This window comes from Leptosomus discolor, chromosome 20, assembly GCF_034619465.1.
Source record: "Leptosomus discolor isolate bLepDis1 chromosome 20, bLepDis1.hap2, whole genome shotgun sequence".
Lineage (NCBI taxonomy): Eukaryota > Metazoa > Chordata > Aves > Leptosomiformes > Leptosomidae > Leptosomus > Leptosomus discolor.
In genome coordinates this window covers 10,352,755-10,373,112 of record NC_141410.1, presented here as the reverse complement: position 1 = coordinate 10,373,112, position 20,358 = coordinate 10,352,755, and the positions used below count along the sequence as shown (strand labels likewise).

Here is a 20,358-nt window from a genome sequence, read left to right as displayed (position 1 = left end):
GGTGCCCACCCTGCAGGACCACGGAGCCCAGGTGTCCACCTAACCTGATCTTGAGATCTCCCATCTATCGGGGTGCAGGCTGCGAGGATTTTTCTGGAGGAAAAGGGCGATTTGAACTCCAGCCTGCACCACCCCTGCCCTCACGGTGTGAGTGATATGGTGGGGGGGGGTAAAGGTCACTGGCTGCCCCTCCTTTCTCCATGCGCTGCCTGAATCCCCTTCTCCTCCACCCGTAGGCAGGCATTTCCATCCTGCTACGTAAAAGCTGTTATATCCCTTCAGCCAAATAAAAACGTCACTATTTAGACAGACTGAGATACTAAACAAGGGAGGCCCAAGTGGGAGTGTCTTAAAGCCACTGGGCAGGAAAGTATACGGGAAGAGTCATGTTCACGACCCTTCTCTGAAACCATCTGCGGATTTCTGAAAGTTTGAAATTCGCCTTTCTTTCCGTTAAAAATATCCACTAAAACTGACCAAACCTGTGATTAGTTTCAGCCTCCTGAAACAGAACTTTCTGGTGAATAAACATTTTTTAACATTAAAAAAAAGTTGTCATAGTCTGGAGCACCAGCAGGTCTGTCTGGACTAGATGAGCAGAAGCAGTATAATAAAATGTGTAAAACTTTCCAAAACCCTATCACAGACACTCTTAGCTAGGCTAACACATGAAGCTTCAGTTCTTCCCCAGGCATTACTTTACATTAAGGTCGCTGCCCACAGTGGATTTGTATTAACTTGCAGATTTACTCTAATACATTTATTCTAACAGCACAAATTACATTTGATAGTACGTAACACTCAAGACAGCAGAGACAAGCTGAGGATCTACCCAGGAAAACTAACTCCCCATACCAAACCTCTTGCATTTGTTGTCTGGTTTAATTCCTTTTTGGTTTTAGCTAGGATGGAAAGATACTTGCTGGAGAGGAAAAAAGTGAACGGACATGAAATTCATGAAACAGCAGCTCTGCAAGACACTCGGGGGCAAACGCCCGCCAGGCACGACCCAGCCTACCCCGTCCCAGGGGAAGGCTTGCGTGCAGCCAAACTACCTGCAGCGTTCAAATGCTGGGCAGTTTGTTTTAATCCATGAGAAGCTGTGAAGCAAATTCTGGAAGTTAAAATGGAATGAAGGACTGGAAAGAGTTTGAAAAGCGTCACTGTTGTGCCGGGCTCCGCACCTCAGTCGAGCTGAAAGGCCTCCAGCCCGGAGCCGAGTGACAGATGATTCTCCCCTGAAATGTTTTCAAACGGAACAGAAGACGTTCTTTATCTGTGTGGTCTGAGCTCATTTACTCCAGGAGAAATCTCCAGCTCCTGCCCGACTGAAAGCCAGGTCTTGTTCTCCCATCTGATGGATGACTGGAATTTAGAAGTTTGATACTGTCCCCTGAGATGTCATTTAAATCCACAGATACATTCAGCAAGCAGGTAAAGTTATAATGTCATTCCACAGGCTCATCTCTCAGGCCCCCCACCCCCTTCCTCTCGCACAGGAGCCCGTCTTCACCTTTTCTTCTTGTTATAAATCACAGCACTTCTAAAGGAATTGCCACGTTTTCTTTCTTTGGAGGTATCTGTCTGGTTTTGTATGTTCCGCTGTGAAATGACAAACCAGAAAAGCCAGCTCACACACGCTCCCATAGTTACTTACCAAAACTAGCTATGAAAAACGGATTTCTTTGTTCTTTCTAAGCTATATAAACAAAGAAGGGAAAGTAAGAGTTTCTGCCACTCGTCACTGTGAAGTTGCACTGATGTAAGCCACAGAGCGTCAGCCTTCCCAATTCCTTCTGCAAGGTGGGAAAAATACAATTCAGTCAATACTTAAGATTGGCTGAAACAGCATTCCTTTATGACAAACTTGCCCATCTTCTTGAAACTCAGACATAAATCCCAATCTTTTGCAAACTATTTATGGCAATTTGATTTATTTTGCCTGTTCCACTGCTGCTGTAGATTCAAAACTTTGAAAGCGAAAGAATGCAGCAAAGCAGCAGCAGAACAGAAGCAAGTCCTTCTTTTTTTTTTTTTTTTGGAGCAAATGACTCATTTGCTGTATTGACATCCACATAGATTCTTCTCCAGAACAGACTGCGCTCTAGGGAAACTGCTGCTGAACTTGACATAAAAGAAATTCTTCCCAGTATAGCAACATATAGACCATGAGGGGCTATTGCATCTGATCACCCACCAAAGCCGGACGCCCATTCAGCCCATCCCCGATCAGATAGCACGAGCCGGCACATTTCTCTGGGAGGTTACCTCTGCTTTATCACAAAAAGGGCTCCAAGACAGTTGGAGCTGCTACTGTTGTAATCCATCCAAGATGAATAGTAGAAAGGCCTGAAATAAAACCCAAGCTTCCTGTCCCATGTGTCTGCCAGACTGCTGGTAAAAGGTCAGGGGCATCCTCACTGCAGACTGGTAATTGCAAAAAATGAAGGAGGTGAACCCTAACCAGCAGATCAAAGGAGGAGAGGAAAGGAGAGGATTTTACAGGGAACAGACGGACTACAGGGGCAAAACATTAGGGGGAAAAAATTATCTTGCAATAGAAAAAGCCTGTGTAATTAGCATGGCCTCCAGAAATCAGTCAGATACCAAGTAAAACTTAGCAGATAACTACATATAATGATCACTGGCCAACCGTTTATTCCTGTTGAAGTAGAACATTTTGATGTTTTATTTAAGTAAATCTTCTCTGTAAGTCGTAACAGCCAGTCAGGCACAAGTGCTGGGAAACTTTTCCATCGACTGGGAAAAACCAAAACTGCAGCAAGATGAGAATCTTCGCAATCCTCAGAATATTGGGGCACAGCAGGTCAGAGCGCCCAACGCCTTGCTAGGACATCCCAGGCAACCGTCGCGGCATCGACCCGAAAGCACCGCGGCCTGAGGCCGGCCCTGTCAGGGCCTCCCGAGCAGCCTCGCTCTCCGCCGGGCGCTCCCGGAGCCAGGGAAGGAAGGAAGGAGAGACCCCGCTTCCCCCGCGATGCACACGGATGCACGAACCAGCGTTTGAACCGGACAGAAGAGCCGGCTCCGAGCACGGCACGCTCCTTCCCGTCCTCCCCTGCCTCCCATCCAGACCCGTGGCTCCCGCGGTGCCTGGTCCCTTCGACTCGCGCCGATGCTGCGCACCCACAGCATCCCCACCTGCAGCCCGAGCTCCCTTCTACTTTCCCTCCTTTTAAAAAGCTCAGAAGCGTCTTCTAAGCGGACAAACGGATGCTTTCTCTCTCTCAAAGCAGGTAGAGCATGGCTGTAAATGCAAGCACCGCAAAGACAGTGCGAAGCGCCTGCTGCTCCGGCTGTGCGTTAAAAGCAATTCCCTCGGTCTCAGGTCTGTGTATTTAACAAACTAAGCCATTCATGATACTTCCTATTTAAATGAACAAGGTTATGCAACTAAACAATATTTTGCAACCAAAATGGATAATAAATCATGCCTTTGAAAGTGCTAATGGTGCTCACATTTATTCCTATTAATACTTCCTGGTTTTGAAAGCTGGGCCAATTCCAGAGATCGTGTATTACAAACTTCCCTGATGAAGGATTTGGGTTCCTCTAGGCTTGATTCCAGTTATAACTGGCAGCTAATGCTTTCACACATTCACAAATCCCTAACTCCTCCCCAAGAGCAGAAGAGAGCGGAGAGGTTTTGGCTTGGGTCAGCAGATTTTGGAGTGTTACAGAAATGAATGGGAAGTGATGCAGCCCTCTCTAAACATGGGGCTCTAACAGCAAGGGCTCTTCATAGATGTACGTCCGTTACGTTACACGCTCAGATATATAGGTGTACACATTGGTGCACCTATGTAATGCTCTGCAAAAAACCTCCTAAAATTACTGTCCAGAAATGCAGCATTACAAATTTGCCTTCAGTCCCATAGAAGGACCATTATACGACTCTAGATAAAACACTTCTGCAAAAACTAACCAAGCTGTTCTCAAAATTCACAACAGCACAGCATTCGAGAAATGCTTGCAGCAGACTCAAGTGTGAATTTGAATTGGGCATAGACTGGAATTCCATCTTGCCTGAGCCCGGACTACCCGGTGGCAGGCAAGCTCAGGTAGAGACACCCTCAAGCGCCGGGTGACTGGGCAGGCGGGCAAGGGGAGAGGAATCCCTTGGGAACCAACATCAAAAGGAGCCGTACAGCTGCTGTTCTTGGAGAACAGAGCTAGAGCCGGGCGCTGGCTGAGGTCAGCGGCAGTTTTACTGTCTCCTAACAGAACCCAGATCACCCAAGAAGGATCCAGGAGAATGCAGGGCACCATGAAGAAACGGCTGAACGCTTCAGCAGCTCGCTGCGTGTTCACATGCAACTGCTGAAGTTCGTCCCTCCATGAGCTTTGTACACGAGCATCACCCAGTAACTGGGCGAAGCGGGCTCCCTAACAGGCTGAACAGGAGACTGCAACCCAGGAGCATCTCAGCCTGGGGTTCTACCACCGACCTCCCACGCTGGCCTGTAGCCCGACACTCAGTCTCTCCCGGTTTCAGTTGACCACCTGTAAGAAGCGATGCCAATACCCGGGGTTTTGATAGGGGTAACAGGGGAATTAGCTGATGTCTACAGAGTGCCTTGAAAATATGCCATTAGGTGGAGGACAGAAAAGAATTTGTTGATTCCTACATTGCTAGTCAATTAACTATCACACAATACCTTAAATCTAACCCCAAAAGAAAGCTTCACAGGCGGCATCCTGACCATGGCAGACACACATATGCAGAAGAAACTCGAAACTCTACGCATCAGTCAGTGATCATCAGATGCACCAAGTAAACAGCGAATTTATGGAACAACAAGTCTGCGGGGTGCAGGAAAGGATATTGTTTCATAGTGACTCACAAGAAATTTTTTGAAACAAGTATTTCAGTTTCCCAAATGTACTCCTTACTTTTCAAAATCCATGTTAGTATACATTGTGCATTGTACAATACTTCTCCACTGTATCTGACAACACCTATATCCAAGACCCTCAAGCACCTTTCAGAAGTTATTTCTGGAAATGTTGAATCTCATAACAGCAATAAAAGGAAAATACTGTTGTAGCCAAAATAAATGTCTGTTTGGAACATGTTTAAAAGGCACTGGAATATTTGTGTAAGTTTGAAATACTAGCCTTCACAGAGGAACAGCTTGACCGTTGAGAGATATCAAGGAGCAGGATAAATTCATAAAGCCCCCATAGTTGAACTGTCTGCTTAAAGGCAGTGCTCAGGAAGAAAAAAGTCTGAATTCTGATTCTTTTGCACTCAAATCAGAACTCTGCCCTATCCTCTACCAAATCAGCTACAAAGCATGAAATCTAAACCAACAGCTAACAAAACCCTCGGCGCTGCATATTTTGATCCGGTTGCTACAGACCAGGTTCGTGTGGCTCACAGGGTCAGCTAGCTGAAGGCACACGAAAGCCTGCACGCGTCATCCAAGAAACACAGGGACAAGAGATGCGAGATCCCAACAAGGGTGTGCAAAAATATTCGCAATTCCAGCAAAAGCACGTGAGAAAAATCTGTTTTCAAGGTTCCACTAAAACTCGACTGGGTTTAAACTTGGGTTTTTTCCTAAGGAAAAAAAAATAAAAATCCTTGTCCCAGTTGTAGTCGCTTTGCATCTGCCACGAGATCAGAAACAAGTGGTTTGGTCCATGCAAGGGCCAATGAGATCTGGTCCAGAAAAACTCTTTCAACCCTAAATCCGACAGTCCAGCGGTGCTCTATAACGTAACTATTCCTCGGGCCAGGTCTCCTTGTGGTGCGCAGCCGGGTACGTCGGTGAAGCTCACAGGCAGCAGGAACGGGGCAGAGAGCAGGAGAACAACGTTTGCTTAACCAAGTGAACGACACACCCTCTGTGAACAGCCCTTGTACGTGTGTGTGTGTCCGTGTGTCCCCAAAACCAGGGCCGCAAGACACAGACTTAACTAGTGCAATTTCGGTTATTTTGTCTGAACTAATTCACACAGGATTTGGACCCATGGCCCTGCGAACCTATTCTTTTGCTTTGAGACCCAGTACTAAGACCTGGCAAACTTTTTTATTTCATTTTTTCCTTTTCCAGAAAGAAAACCAGATGATAAAATAGATCAACTCTAGAAATACAGCGTATGCATTCAGGGTTTTTTTTAATAGAAACAACAATAATGCTTCTCTCAAGCTAGGAACGGTATCTAGGAACAGTGGAATGATTGTTGTAGGAGTGAATCTGGTTTTCATTAGAGGGAAGTGATGGGTCCAATTTCTGCTCGGGACTGTTTGCTTGCATCTCTTGTTTGTGTTCTGCATCGGCAGTTAACCCTTTAATTGATGGGGAGCGGAGCCTGCCATCCAGGTCCCACCCACCCACGGCTAACGGGCTGACTTCGGGCCCTGAAGGCTGTGCAGAAGGGTATAAAATTACTCCAGGTAACGTTTGTAGCCAAGCTTAGTGGATAGGGAAGCTTTTGTCTTTGGTCTCAAGTTGGAAGGAATTTAGAAACTGATTACGGGCTGGAGAGCCTGTTTTACACAAAAAGAAAACCCAAAATCTACGCTTAGATACTCACATCCACAAGCTGGCTAAAGCTGCGTGCACACAGCCTAAGACCAGGTTGACTCTGGCACGACGAGGTGGCCCCCCGGTGAATTCAGCACTTGTGAAAGCTGCCAGGAAGGGATTCACCGAGCCGGTTCAGAACCACCACAGCCACAGACGACCTCGACAGTGCCCTGCCTCCCGTCAGGAGAGGACAGCAGGGATGGCCTCCTCCGCGCTGCCTTCACATCCCATGAAATGTGACATAGTCATGAACTCATTACGAGAGGGACATCAACTCAAAGCCAGCAGCGAAAACTGCTGAATTGCCAACTTCTATTGTAATACACTAATTTAAATTATGTATTTACTAATTTCATACTAGCATATTAGTGTATTGGCATACAGCAATTTCACCAGCAAACTGTTATTCTGTATTCAGTCCAAGTTTCACATTCTCCAGATATAATAAAATCCCACAGTTACACAATGGTAATGAATTACTGGATTAATTTAACTTCTTTTTTTTATCCACAAGTTTCTATGAATTAACTGTCAAACGCTGTAATGTATTCACTACTCAGCGTTACTGGCTTTGTGCATGTTTGTGAATATTTCTTGATTTACAGACACTTTGCCAGCAGTTCATCTCAAATTTAGTTCTTATTCCTCACATTGATAAAAACTCCCGTATCTGACTAGCCAGAAATGAGTGTCTCCATTAAATTTTCACTAGACAACAACGCAAATATTGAAATTCTCTTTATGAGTTAAGTCATCAATATCAATAACATAACTTACATTATTTATTAATTAAAATGGGATAAATAAACGGGTATAAATGCAGTCAGCAAAAGCTGTTTAAAAGTATAATTCCATTTTAAAAGATATTTACCATACGTACATCACCGGAGAGAATTTGGCCCAATACTTGCAAACCTTCACATCACCGAAATGTATTTCCCCATATTTATTCTCCATGGGACAACAGGAGTGCCAGCACTACCGGGGCCCAAAGGCCGAGGCTATGACACCTCCTCGGTGGCACCAGCCAGCCCCGAGCCACGCTCCTCGCCCCCGCAGCCAGCGCTGCCCAAACAGCACCCAATGGTCTTGGATTTCAAAGGCAGAAGGTTTTTTAGGCGCTCAGGGTCGCTTTGCAAGACGGGGACACGAGCGTTCTGCGGCCACTTGCCGCAGGCGAAGGCGAGCCAGCCCGGCGGGCACCCGCGGCGAGGCCGGCAGGACGCAGCGGGGCAGGGCAGGGAGGAGCACAGTCGCATTAAAGAGGGGTAATGGGGTGCGAGCGCACCTGCCACCGCAGGCTTGCTCCAAATGCATCCGTTTTGCAGCAACCAGCCCAAAGGAATGCCGATATACGTGGCAACGGTTTCGTGTGGTTTTCAGATTTCAGGGTGATGTAAGCAAATCAGATCACCTGCAGCTGGTTACAAAGCCCTAAAACTTTCCTCATGGTAGCTTTATAAATAATATCCTACCTTTATACAGCATGTTCACACCATACCCTCCCAAACAGGCCAGCGCAAAATTTGTGTTTTGAAACGTGAAACTCCTGGTTTCATTCCCTTTACGGACCTCGAGTCCAGCGCACGTCGGCTGAAAAGTTTGCAGCTCCCGCAGGGCACCGCCGAAAGCTGCGGCGCTGCTCTCAGAGTTAATTCTTGGGGCTTATCCTCTGTCTCATCACTGCGCCTGGAGAGCTCTGCGCCAGAGGGAGTGCCAGTGTTCTGGGTGCTCTTCACGGACGCGAGCAAGCAGAGTCTCTGGCAAGAGGAATTTACAGTCAAAGCCCCTTACTCTGCAGTAAATTCACTGCACACCCACGCAGCATCCCACTGCTACGCTGAAGTATTTTCAGGATGAGAAAAAATGTGGGTGAGATACCTGGAGCAAATAAGGAGAGAGGGTGCGATTATCACTGGCAGACCGATCTGATACTACAACTTCATCTCCATAATACGAGAAGAAAACTGCAGTCAGCATCTGGCCCTAAATATCAGAATTAGACACAACATGCACATAATGTCCAAGCTTTATTTATGAGGTTTGATTCACCTCCGGATTACACGAGATGGAAACGCTAAGCAGAACACATCAGGATAAAACGTTTGCTTGAAAGGAGATTTCCTGGCCTCTCCTCTACTCTCGACAAGCCATCTCCCCTACCAGTCCCAAGACTCTGAACCTGGAAGGCATCACTCACGAAACTACTCACAGAGTAGGTTTTAGATAGAAAATGACAATCTCACCCAGTTCAACCACCACCTCCACTAATCATTAACCTGCTCAGAACAGATTTGCCCTGTTGCGTTGCCCTCAGCTCTATTCCCACCCGTGAAAAGCAGAGGAACCCCGCCAAGCCTCTGACCCCTCCAATGTCACCACCATCACATCTGCAGAGCATGAATCTTAATAAATAAATAGGGTGGAAAAATTATTCTGTCAAAAGGCTTCTTGGTTAGATAAACCCAGAGATATTGTTAGTCAGCCACCGGACTAATACCTGCCAAACATAAAGGAGATTAAAAGAAACTGTCACCACCTATTGCTAAAACTGTTTTCCACCCTCCTGTTTCAGCCAGTCTGCATTTCACCGGTCCTCTGGAAGAAGCTATCTTGGAAGGAAAATCCTGCTCTTCCTTTTACTGGGGGGAAACCTCCTGCTGCCCCCTTAATATTGAACACATTTTTGTAGACAGATGCCACAAAAGAGCACCACGACCGTAACAGCAAAAGGGGCTTTCATTTGTGTCCTTGCCCTCAGCCCAATCCCCAGCTAATGTTTAGCATAACCACAGCATGTCAGGTCGTAAAGTATTTATGGTAGCATGTATAAGGGAGCACTTCCCTCTCTTTGCCCTGTGCCAACACATTTCAGACTCTTCAAAGCGATGTATTGTATGCCTTTTTTCTGTTCAGATAATTCCTTGAATTACTTCAAAGACCTTTTGCTGGTCTACATACATTTATTATAAACTAGGTGTCTTAAGCCAAAACATTAATTGCATCTTCTAGAAAGGAAAAAAACAACTACATTTAGTAATGTACTCATTAAGTGACTGATTGACACAGTCAGAAACAGGGTTTTAAATTCAAACTGTAGAGGAGGACAGAGTGCTGGGAGTTTCCAGCATTCAGCTTCAGTAATCTCACCTCTCTGTGGTTTATCTCTGCAAGTCGGATAATTTATCCTCCTCATGGCAAGACAAAAAGGGAACTTGGCAGAGGGGGCAAGACAAAAGTAGACATTTTGTAACTGCTAAGTGCTAACGTTTCTGAAGATAATTTTTGCGAAAGGTTTCTAAACAGCCCCTGTCAGCCAAGTTGTATTTTGTTATTTCAAAGTGACTGTGGGAGTCTAATCCAGTTCAAACCCTTTGTAAATTTTAATGGAAATGTTCATACACAAAGGACAAAAAAATGCTTAGCTGCTGTTAGATATTCAGGAAACCTAAATCTAATTTGCACTCCTAATCAGCGCTACAATCTCAGCAATGCCTGTGGTTTCTCTGTTTTCTTATTGCAGTTTCAACGGCAGTATCTATTTTATATCAAACTACAGTTCTACATACAGCCATGTATACAATTCTATATACAGATCAAAATATGGCTTTAGTTAATCACAGGAAGAAAAAAAAGGGGGATTTTCCAAAAAAACCCAAAACAATGGTATATTGCTCTAACTTGTAAGGGTGTGGAAGCACAGAGTAAAGAAAAAGATTACATCCATCAAAGGTGAAGTGGGCTTTTTTTTTTTTTTACACTTAGGGAAGATGATAAACATCCTCATGCACATTAAAGCCATGGATTCCCGGGAGCAGGCACGCAAAGTACCTTTTCCAGTGGAAAAGGAAGAACGAGAGCTGAGTGATTCTGCCCGGGACAGGACAGGGGACCTGTGACAGAGCTCCCCTGACCCCGAGACACCTACACAGAGAGGGCACCACGTCGCTCTGCCCCACCGCCGGAAAGCTGTGCTTCCCAACAGCGGCTAAGGCAGGTCAGAAGAAATCCTAGGGAAGCAATGTGACTGCTCGATGCTTAAACGGAATCAAATGCTCGGAGGTACGAATTACGTACAATTACGCTGCTGACAGACAGACAGAAAGGCACCGTCCCCTCTCTGCAGACAGCGAGCTGAGGGGCAGCCAAGGACCACGGCCGACCAGGGTCAGGAAACCGAACAGTCTCGACCGACAATACTTTGCTCTAACTGCCTAATTCGAGTCTTCTGAAATTTTGGGCCTCGCTAATTATGGATAATCCTACGAAAAATGAAGTTCATCGGGACCAAACAGAGGACCCCCTTCATCGCCCAGCTGGGCAGGTTAAGCAGACTGCAACGTGTATTAGAAGACCACGTAACACGGCACTCCTTCCCTTTCAGCGTTTGAGTACGTGACTAGCTTTGCTTCACCAGAGTTATTTCTAAAGCTTCCTACATGTTTGCCAGGCACCGAGCAAACTGAAGGAGTAGCTTTAATACTACTAAAATGGCAATTCATTAAAACAATCCCATGGTAGGAAAGCAATCTAAGGGAGAAGGCCTGAACGGGGCCAGTCAAATTCAAGCAGCTGTTGAGACACCCCAAAGTTAGAACCACCTAAACTCAGACGACACCTCTGCTGCATCCATGGAGCCCTTCTCCCTTCTTCATTTTGTGACAGAGCTCAAGGCCCTAGAAAACAGTGCTCTGTTATGCACAGTATGGAATTCCTACATACACTGAACAGTTGAAGCGTGCTTTATAGACTTCCACTGGCTTGAGCTGGAGACGATATAAAGTAAGATTAATCTTTGTATTAAAATGCTGGCTTACATTTTGGAACAAAAATATGTTTTAAAGCAGAATTTATTTTTTCATTATGAGCAGGGTAAATGTAAATGCATCAATTCTACAACATTAAGAACACTTGTAAAGTGATAAATTCATTCAGATCATCTCCCTCAGGAATTTATTTTAACAAATTCCTAACAAAACAACGCAAGTCATTTAAGCATCCTAGGCTGCTTCCAATCCTAGACACCCTCCTATGGAGAGCTACAAAGCACAATTAGGAAAGAGCTTGCTGAGTACTTTGGAGCCGAGTTCTACAGTGCTCCCCACTCTCCAAAGACGTGTGCACACAGACATGCTTAAAATGAAGCTATCATCTGCAATGCTGAGACTGAAGCGTTATGGTACAAAAATGAATATATATTTTAAATAAATATTTATAGAAAAGCCTATACACAAACCAGACTCATTTTGCACAGTCCTTGCAACAGACAGAAACATTTCAGGACTTGGACCTGCTGCGTTTTAGGAGAAGAGCCACAATTCTTAAGGCTCTCTGAAAAACCTACCGTGTAGGGAGAGGTCAGGTTAAATCACTGTACGTGAAATGCTTTAAGAGACAGATTAACACCTGCTCTCGGGCTGATTCTTAGTGAACATGGAGTCTGAGCTTCAACGCTGGGACAGCCCCGTCGGGTGACGCAGCGGGCTGCCCAGGGCAGTCAGCGCCGACCTGCCCTGAGGAGAAACAGGAACTTTGCCACGTAGGGATTTACTGAGTCGCTGTTGGCTCCTCTCCTACTGTCTTCTGCCTACAGAGCGCTAGAGGAAAGAGAAAGCCTTAAAACCAAACTCAGCCCAGACTAAACAAAAGGAAGAGGGGGAAAGTCCTAGTGCATTTCTCTAGGAAGCTGTACAATTGTGTTTGCTGGAAGGAAAGGCTACACAGCTCCTCCCATTTTAGGGAGACCTTTTCCCTGTGAAAATAAAGATCCAAACACTCCAGAAAATAAGTGTGGAGTATTTGTTGTGTTTTGCTCTAACGCATGTATGCACATAATCTTTCCAGAAAGATTAAAGAATCGGTTAGCTGCACCCCTTGTACTGGGATCCCACAGGAACACGGTAAATAGAAAACCTGCTCAACAGCAACCCTGGGTTCATGCCCGTCCTTTCTAGCAGCGGGAGCAGCGGCAGGGAATGCCGGTGTGCAGAGCGGCGCGGAGGAAGGCTCCCTGCGAGCCGAGCAGCAGGATCTCGACACGGCAGACCGGCAGAGGACGGCTAAGCCCAGTACACCCGGGACCCGTCACGGGCCCACAGCCACAAGCCGCCGCCTCGGACAGCTGATGGGACGGCAGCTCCAGGAGTCATTCCCAGACGAGAGAGAGGAATTAATCCCAAGACTCTCACTGCTCCCTCAAGAGCTCGGGCTGTGAAGGGTACACAGCTAGATCCCCACCTAAGTGCCTCACCAGCCTGGGGAGACCCAGTGCCTCGCCTCCTCCTACCGGGCTTCTGGGCAACCCAGTAGCCCCTATGTAAATGGTCTAAGTCAGGATCATTTATTTCACTGTTGGTTTAATTATTTTCTCATTTTTTTTTTCCCGTTATGGAAGACCTCATTTCAAAATCAGTATTTTTGCTTTAAAGATGCCCAATATCTTTTTATTTTCTCCCTCCCCTCTTTCTTGACGCAAAATTGCTAGCTCCACATTTGTTATTTTCTTGCACTTATTTGCACATCCAGCAATGCTCATTTACAAATACCCAAAAGGTGTTAAGAGTAAGTGGGGAACTAAATTTACTGTCAGGTGAAACTATTAGACATAGAACCCCTGATGGAAATGGAAGAGGGCTGTATTTTTTTGTCTTATTAAACTAGAGAGGACCAAACACTAAAAACCCATCTCCTAGGAACGGAGCAGAGGAGATCAAGTCACTCCTTTCCACCTCTCCTTAAAGAAAACATATCCGAGCAAAGCTGATACAGCACTGATATGTCTACATGTCTGGGAAAGTCCTCTGCTGACGGAGTGGCTAGCCAGGAAGCCACCTTGGCCGAAAATACATCTGTTTTCACAAGCAGTTGTGTGCATTATGGATAAGTAACATACACATTTGAGTAGAGCAAATAGCTAAGGAGTAAATGTTTGGGGAGTTCTCTTCATTGTGGGAACAGATTTTATTATTCAAGGAACCACAAGTTAGAGACCACAGCTGAAGATGGGATTGCCTTTCCTTGGGTTTTAGTTCGGGTTACTAAGATTTCACAGTAAAAAAAGGCCCATGAGAAATAATCACAACTCTTAAAGGAAAGGAAAGAGATGAGAAGGATGGACAGAGAATCTAAGCCATTGGTTCCCTGTGCTGCCAAGCTCCATCTGCATAGACTTGCTCAGAAACCTATTCGACGAACTCTTTGAAAACAAGTCCACAATATCACTTGAGACAAACAGTTCCCCAAACCAAACGCTATTCATGAATTTACCTAAACTGCATTCCCTTGTAATCACCACCTCACGGCCTACACACCTTAATCTCTTTATTCATGAAGTAATAATGGAATTATATTCAAAGTGCAGCATCAAAGTTCAGCGCCTTTGATAACTCTGCACTCGTAACTTTGCCCCTGGCAATACTACGCCGCTTATTAATGCCTTGTCCTGGTTCATAGCTGGATGAACCACTACACAGACATCAGTGCAGCTTCAGCCAGATACTATTAGCAAAACCAGTGTCCATGGCAAGTCCCGAAGGTTTCATTATCGTACCGCACGTAGGCGTGGGGCTGAGATGCAAACGTTTATGCTGATTATCATATCTAAGTTCCCCAAACGTTTTCAGGTCTAACTGTTGTAATACGGATGACAAATTATCTGCAGGGAATCTCGGGGTCCACCCAGGTGCCGGGCTGCACCCACCCCAGCGCTGAGCTCCGGCAGCGGGCGCTCACTGCCCCCCACACAAGGAGCAATAAACCCACAAACTGGACTCAGGAGCTCCCCTGAGCAGCCCAGAGCTTCTCGATTAAAGATTCCATCACGCGTGTGAAGTTATTGGTGCTTTCAATGCAGATTTTTTCAGTTCTTTAAATATCACCCTTCAAAAAGACATTTTTAAAAATCTTAAAAATGCATTTATAAAAGTCTGAAAAATTCCCTAAAAAGCTCTGCAACAGGGAATACACAGAGAGAGAATCCCCTAAGCTCATTCACAGCATAAATGCAACCATATGCTGTGGCTTGCTGTACTTTAAACAAAAATGTTTAGAACGGTGAAGAATCTTGAGAAATGCTTTTGAATGTATCTAAAAGGTTTATGAAATTGCTTCCAAGAATATATAACTGATAAATTCCAAAACTATCTTTCAACTGTTTGTGTCCATTTAAAACTATTTCAATATACTAGTGAGTAGTATCTTTCTCAAGCAGGACACTGAAATTCTAGATTATATGTTTAGCCGCAACAGAAAAGGCTTAATTTTAAGAATTGCAAACACTTTCTTTGAAAAAAAGATTCTTTTAAGCTGTCTCATGACAGGAAAGCTCTCCCCCTGCCCCCAGCGGAGGGCACACGATGACTAGATCAGATTATTCCAATACTGAGGCTGAGATTTCCAAACGGCTCCAGAGGAATTAGGCACGCGCTTCCCACCAGCTCGCCCCTTGCCTGGGCACACAATCCCTTCACACCCCATCTGAAACCCCCACCCGAGTTCCACACGGAGGACTGCCCAAACAAAGCTCCGTGGGACTACAAATGAAGCCCACGCTCATTCCCAGGAATGCTTCAGTTCCGCAAACACTTGGGAGTTCTACCACGCAACACCATCAGCTCTCGAACTCCTTTCCTCAGACGCTTCCCGAGGAGCCGGGGCTGCCCACCGCCGCAGCACAGCCCTCCCTGGAGGAAAACCAGCTACGGGCCCCTCAGCACGTAGCAGGACAACACTCAGGAGCGAGCTGCCCGCCCAGCTCGCAGGGGCTCCACGCTGCAGCACAGAAACCACAACCGACAGAGGCAACGCGCTACGGCACAGCAGAAGTGCCGGGCTAGAAACCCCTTTGTTTGACCAAACCATCTCAGGACAAGTGCGATGGGAATACTCATTCATTTCACTATCCCCTGTTATCATGAGAAAATGTCATATAAAGTAACTCTTGTTCGTGTCCTTTATCCTCAAATTTATAACTGCCTCAGACAGTGCAGTCAAGGGTGAAGGTTATTTGTGTCATACTTGCCAAGAAAGTGCCCCTTTCAACACTTAAGGAACACAGTCAAACTACAGATAAAGAAGCAGACAAAAAAGATTCTGTCTTTTTCAAGTATTATTTATCTCCTCTATGTTCTTTGTTTCCCTTATGGCAGTGATACTAGCTAGAGTAAGATTCACGGACTTAAATCCTTGAACCCAAGGGTGTAATTTAATTTTCTTTCATTTGAAACTAACATCAGATGGGAATACCAAGGGTCAAACTTGAAACTCGCCCTTCTGAAACACTAAGGCGCTCTTTTTCCTAAGAAACAGGTCTCAAGTCGGTACTCGTAAAACTGATAAAACAAAGGACAAAACTTAATGCAAAATTCCCTGTGGAAAGCTCAGCTGGGCCAAATATTATTGGGTTTCTTCCTAGTTAGGTAAAGTTTGTCAATAAGCAAAGGGATGTTGTGGTGAGGCGCAGTGTACTAAGTACAGTGTTTACAGACCCAGCCCATGAGCCCAGGGCGCTTGCCCGTGACAGCCACGGCCATTCAAAGAGCCAACAGCCTCGCAGAACCGCAGGCACCCGGCACCGCCACGGCTTCGGCCGCCCAGGGTGACTAACCGGAGTCCTCTCAAAGCTCTCGCCCCTTAAGTGAGTCCCGTGCCAGCCCTGTTCGGACGGAAGGACGGGCAGAAGGCCCTGAGGTGCTCAGGGAGGAGCAGAAGGAGCTCATCCTCGGGATGAAGCCTCACCTCCTTCGCTCCGCATCAGATTCTCGGGCACAACAAGGCGTCGCTTAAGTTTCTGTGAAGATTCGATCATTTTTTCCCTCATGCCACAGTCGTCTACAAAACAATTCCCACTGCGAGCAAGAGGCCACGATGCGGGAGGGCAGCTGGCGGTGCCGGTTCGGGAGAGGCGGCCTTCTGCCCCGCTGCCCCGCTCGGGGGCCGGGCCCTCTCCTAATAACACTGGTAAGACAGTTAATAAGACTCCCGATGAATGATTAGTATGGATTTCTGCACTGCTAATTTCCGTAACTATCACTCTTTGAAAGACAGCTCCAGGGATTTTGGGTCCGAGGTGCCTCTGTCTCTCCAAACACAGAGCTGCATTATATGACACAGCTCAAATTGGCGTATCCCGTTTCACTGATCTCATGTGCGCTGCACTTTAAAATGATACAATATTTTGAAACACGCAACTGCTTTACTGATACTGTCTGTGCCTAAAAGCCTCGGTGCAGCTCCAACGGCGGCTCGTATCTTATTCTTCTGAAAGCAATCCACAGCCTTGGCATGCGCTTGATGCTTTCGGATCCGTCGCCCTGAGACTCCCTGCGGAGACCCGCTGCCCCAAGGAGAGCGGGCCCTTCCTCCCGCCCCGGGCACGCGCGGCCGCAGCCCCCCGAGCGGGGTTCTGGGTCGTGGCGGCACCGCTGGCGCAGCAGGCTCGTGTCCACTTGTCGCACTGCTAAAACACCAAACGGGTCCCGCTTGCTCTTGGCAAAAGGCCATCGGGGCCTGTCGGTTCCGAAGCGGGCACGCAGGGGTTTGGGCTGCCCGCGGTATCCACGCACGCCCCAACAAGGAGCAAAGCATCTGCAACTCACTGTTAACTAAACTTCCCTGCGCGATGCAGAGGGATCTGGGGTGCCAAACTCCTCGCACATCAGCAAGGCAGGGAACAGAAACCGTGTTAACATGAAGCAAGGGACAGAAGTCCCACGTTCGTTCACACACACGCGCGTGTGCCAGGCCCCCCAGTCCCTCCTCAGCAAAACCGCTGTCTTTAGGCCAAAGCAGACATTTTGACAGTTCAATTTTGCAAACAACTTGTTCCTGGACAGGTTTCTCATTCGTTATATTGGAAAACAAAAAAACATTTGAATTAATTTTTCTCCATCTCTCTATTCATATACATAGAAGCAGCCACCCTCGCTCAACTTGGACTTCGGAAGAAGCAAAGCTGAACCTGCCCTGTAAGTCTCCCTTTTTGCAGATCATCTTTCCTGTGCCAGTGACCTCTTTGAAGCAGAACTTTCTGTGGTGGTCACCAACCCCAGAATTATTGTTAGGGATTTCACCTCGGATTCTGGAGCCAAACAAACAAAAACCCAAAGCAAGGGAATGTATTAATTATTCAAAACTGCTGCCCCTGGGTTTAACCAGCCCTCCTGAATCCTAGTAAGAATTCAAGATTAAAGCACAAAGTCAAACTTGAAGGGGTATTTACACATACAGATCACACTACATGCAAACTACTTATGTGTTATATTAAACAAAGTGTATTTTCATGAATTACTTACTGCCACTTTCGTACTCAGCCTCAAGAGTGCTCTGTGTTGGAATATGGCAGTGAAAATACCTGAAAGCTTGAGACAATGTCCAAGTTCCTGTCAGAATGGAATGTAATTAGTGCAAATTAAGCAGCATCCTGAAAAGGAGGAGGTCAGAGAGAACTGGCAGGGTCGAACTGGGTCATTACCAAGCATTTTTATAGCGAGGCAAGCAGGAGGGATACTGAGTTACCTATTGCCACCGTAGTCTGAACTCTGGCTCTGCGTCCCAGACCTGATTTTCCACACAGAATGGGACTGGGCTCCCTCAATTGTATCAGCAGCAGCCAAAGAGCCACCGATTAGAACTGTTAAAAATCAACGTGGTTGTTCTTTTCTTCTCCTTTCAGATTTTGCTTTTTAAAACTGGAGAAAACAGAGGGGACTCATCACAGCCCCGCCAACTGTGACATTTTTGTGCTCGGTTTTGCGACGTTAGACGGCTGAGGAGGAAAAGACTCGAGCCTATTTATCCACAGTGGATATGTTCAAGGTACCACAAACCTACTCCTAAACGTCCCCCGCTTGCCTAGTCTGCAGGCTCGAAAAAGACGCCCTTCCTAGGCCATTTCAGTCTCGCGGGTAGGCCTTGGTCTGCCTTCAAAGATTTCCAAAACTTGACCTCACGGATGACATCAGAATATTAGACTAGAGCACCAATTTTATGGATACACAGGCACATGCGTACCCCTTGCACCCAGGTACAGACCGATACGTATCTAGGGAGATACGTGCAGCAGTGCTGACTACCGGGGGTTAACCTTGCAGGTAGGGATCAGTCGTTGGCCACCCCAGCCTTCTGGGTTAGAAAGCCTACCAGAACAGGCTCTGTCCTGCTGTTTGAGTAAGAGGGATCATTCAGAACATGCTCTGCAGCCACACACTCGAATCGCAAGGCATCCTGAACAACATTTCTTTACAATAATTCAGTCTGTAACGAGTCATAACCGCAAAGCGGTGGGTGTTGTAAGACTATCCTCTTGAGCATTTACTACCGTGTCTAAGTCATCTGCTGAAACTTCTTCTGTTAGTGCAGCAGAACTTGAGAGTTTTGTCTGTTCCGTGAACACGGAGCTTCTCACCTGCAGAAAGGGACTTCACAAGCCTGAGAGCCTGCAGACGAGACTGCGGCCGACCTTCTACAGAACGAATGTCCCAGACGAAGATCCGCGCTGTGCCGAGATTTTGAAAAGGTACAAACTGCAGGAGGCATCCAGCTCCCACCGAAAGGCAACGGCATTCAGAGCATATCACTTTCCCAAGCCAATGGAAATTTCTGGCAAAATTGCCTCGACGTGGTAGCTGTACTGGCTGAACTGGGAGCTGTCTGTGTTTTGAATGCAGCTGAAATAATGTTGACGTGTAATGCTGGAAAGGGACTTCATGGTGGATAATCTCCCTGGCTCTTCTCTGTACAAGAGGCACGAACACCAGTCTCTTCTCAGAGACTGAAAACAGCTTCTGTAAATTATTTCTTTCTGTCATACTGGAATTTTACATATCAGAAAAAGCTATGGGGTGTGGGGGATGAAGGTGAGAATGATAACTCTGAGTCGGTCACACGCTGGTTTAGGTGAGATTTTCGTGCATTTCTACTGAGGAGCTGCATAGACCAAGACCTCAATGGTATAGACTTTTTCTTGTGTCTGACAAAACACTAAAAAAACCCTCCAGCATGACAACAAAAAAATAAATATCAAAAGAACATTTGAAGAGCTCAATAAATTGATCATATTCTGCTGAACCTTCACCCTTGTAACGATAGTACCATTTAAATGCTAATGCCATTTTTAAAAAAGTCAATTACAGGAGTTTTAAAGTAATGGAGTCAGCAGTCTTGATGTAAATCTGTTATATTAATCTGCTCCGTACACTGTATCCATGGGCACTGATGCATTCACCCCCTTTTCCCTGGAGGTAATGTTCCCTCGCAGTGGTACCAGTAATTGAATCAAGTTGATACAGACACCAAAAATATTGTAAGTCTTGTAGGTAATGAAAAGCATATGTTGATAAAGCCAGTTGCTGTATTTTTGGATAGAAGAGCACTGACATTTGGGAAGTTCAAAATTAGAATTAACCCTTTGATGATTAAGTGACCTGAAATAGTCTTTACAAACTCTGCTAATTTCACTGAGAAAAACTGCTTGAAATCTGCCATGAGACAGCTGAGATCCTTTACCTCCCATTTCCCTTGCTTATTTCTGATTAAATTCACCTCCATAAAGCGTGATGTTTTTCAAAATTTTTTCAAACCGGCTCAGACAAAACATAAGTGGATCAGGAAATAAACCTTGCTCAGGTTCAAATGAATTTCTGTGCCTTTTTTCCAGGCCTAACTGAAGCTGGAGAGTCACACCAAGCGAGATGTTCGGGTTGTGCTTTCCATGGGCAGGTAAAACGGAGGCAGCAGAAATCTCTAGGGGCCAGCCCCCTCCTCAGCAGATTTTGGGGTGCAGTTCTAAACCAAATACACCCAG

General features: G+C 46.1%; 1 protein-coding gene across 1 annotated transcript in view; it reads right to left on the bottom strand.

Moving 5' to 3' along the window:
• The window catches only part of PRDM16 (PR/SET domain 16), a 213,164-nt gene that overhangs the window by 106,420 nt on the left and 86,386 nt on the right, over positions 1-20,358 (bottom strand). The gene's annotated exons all lie outside the window — the stretch shown is intronic.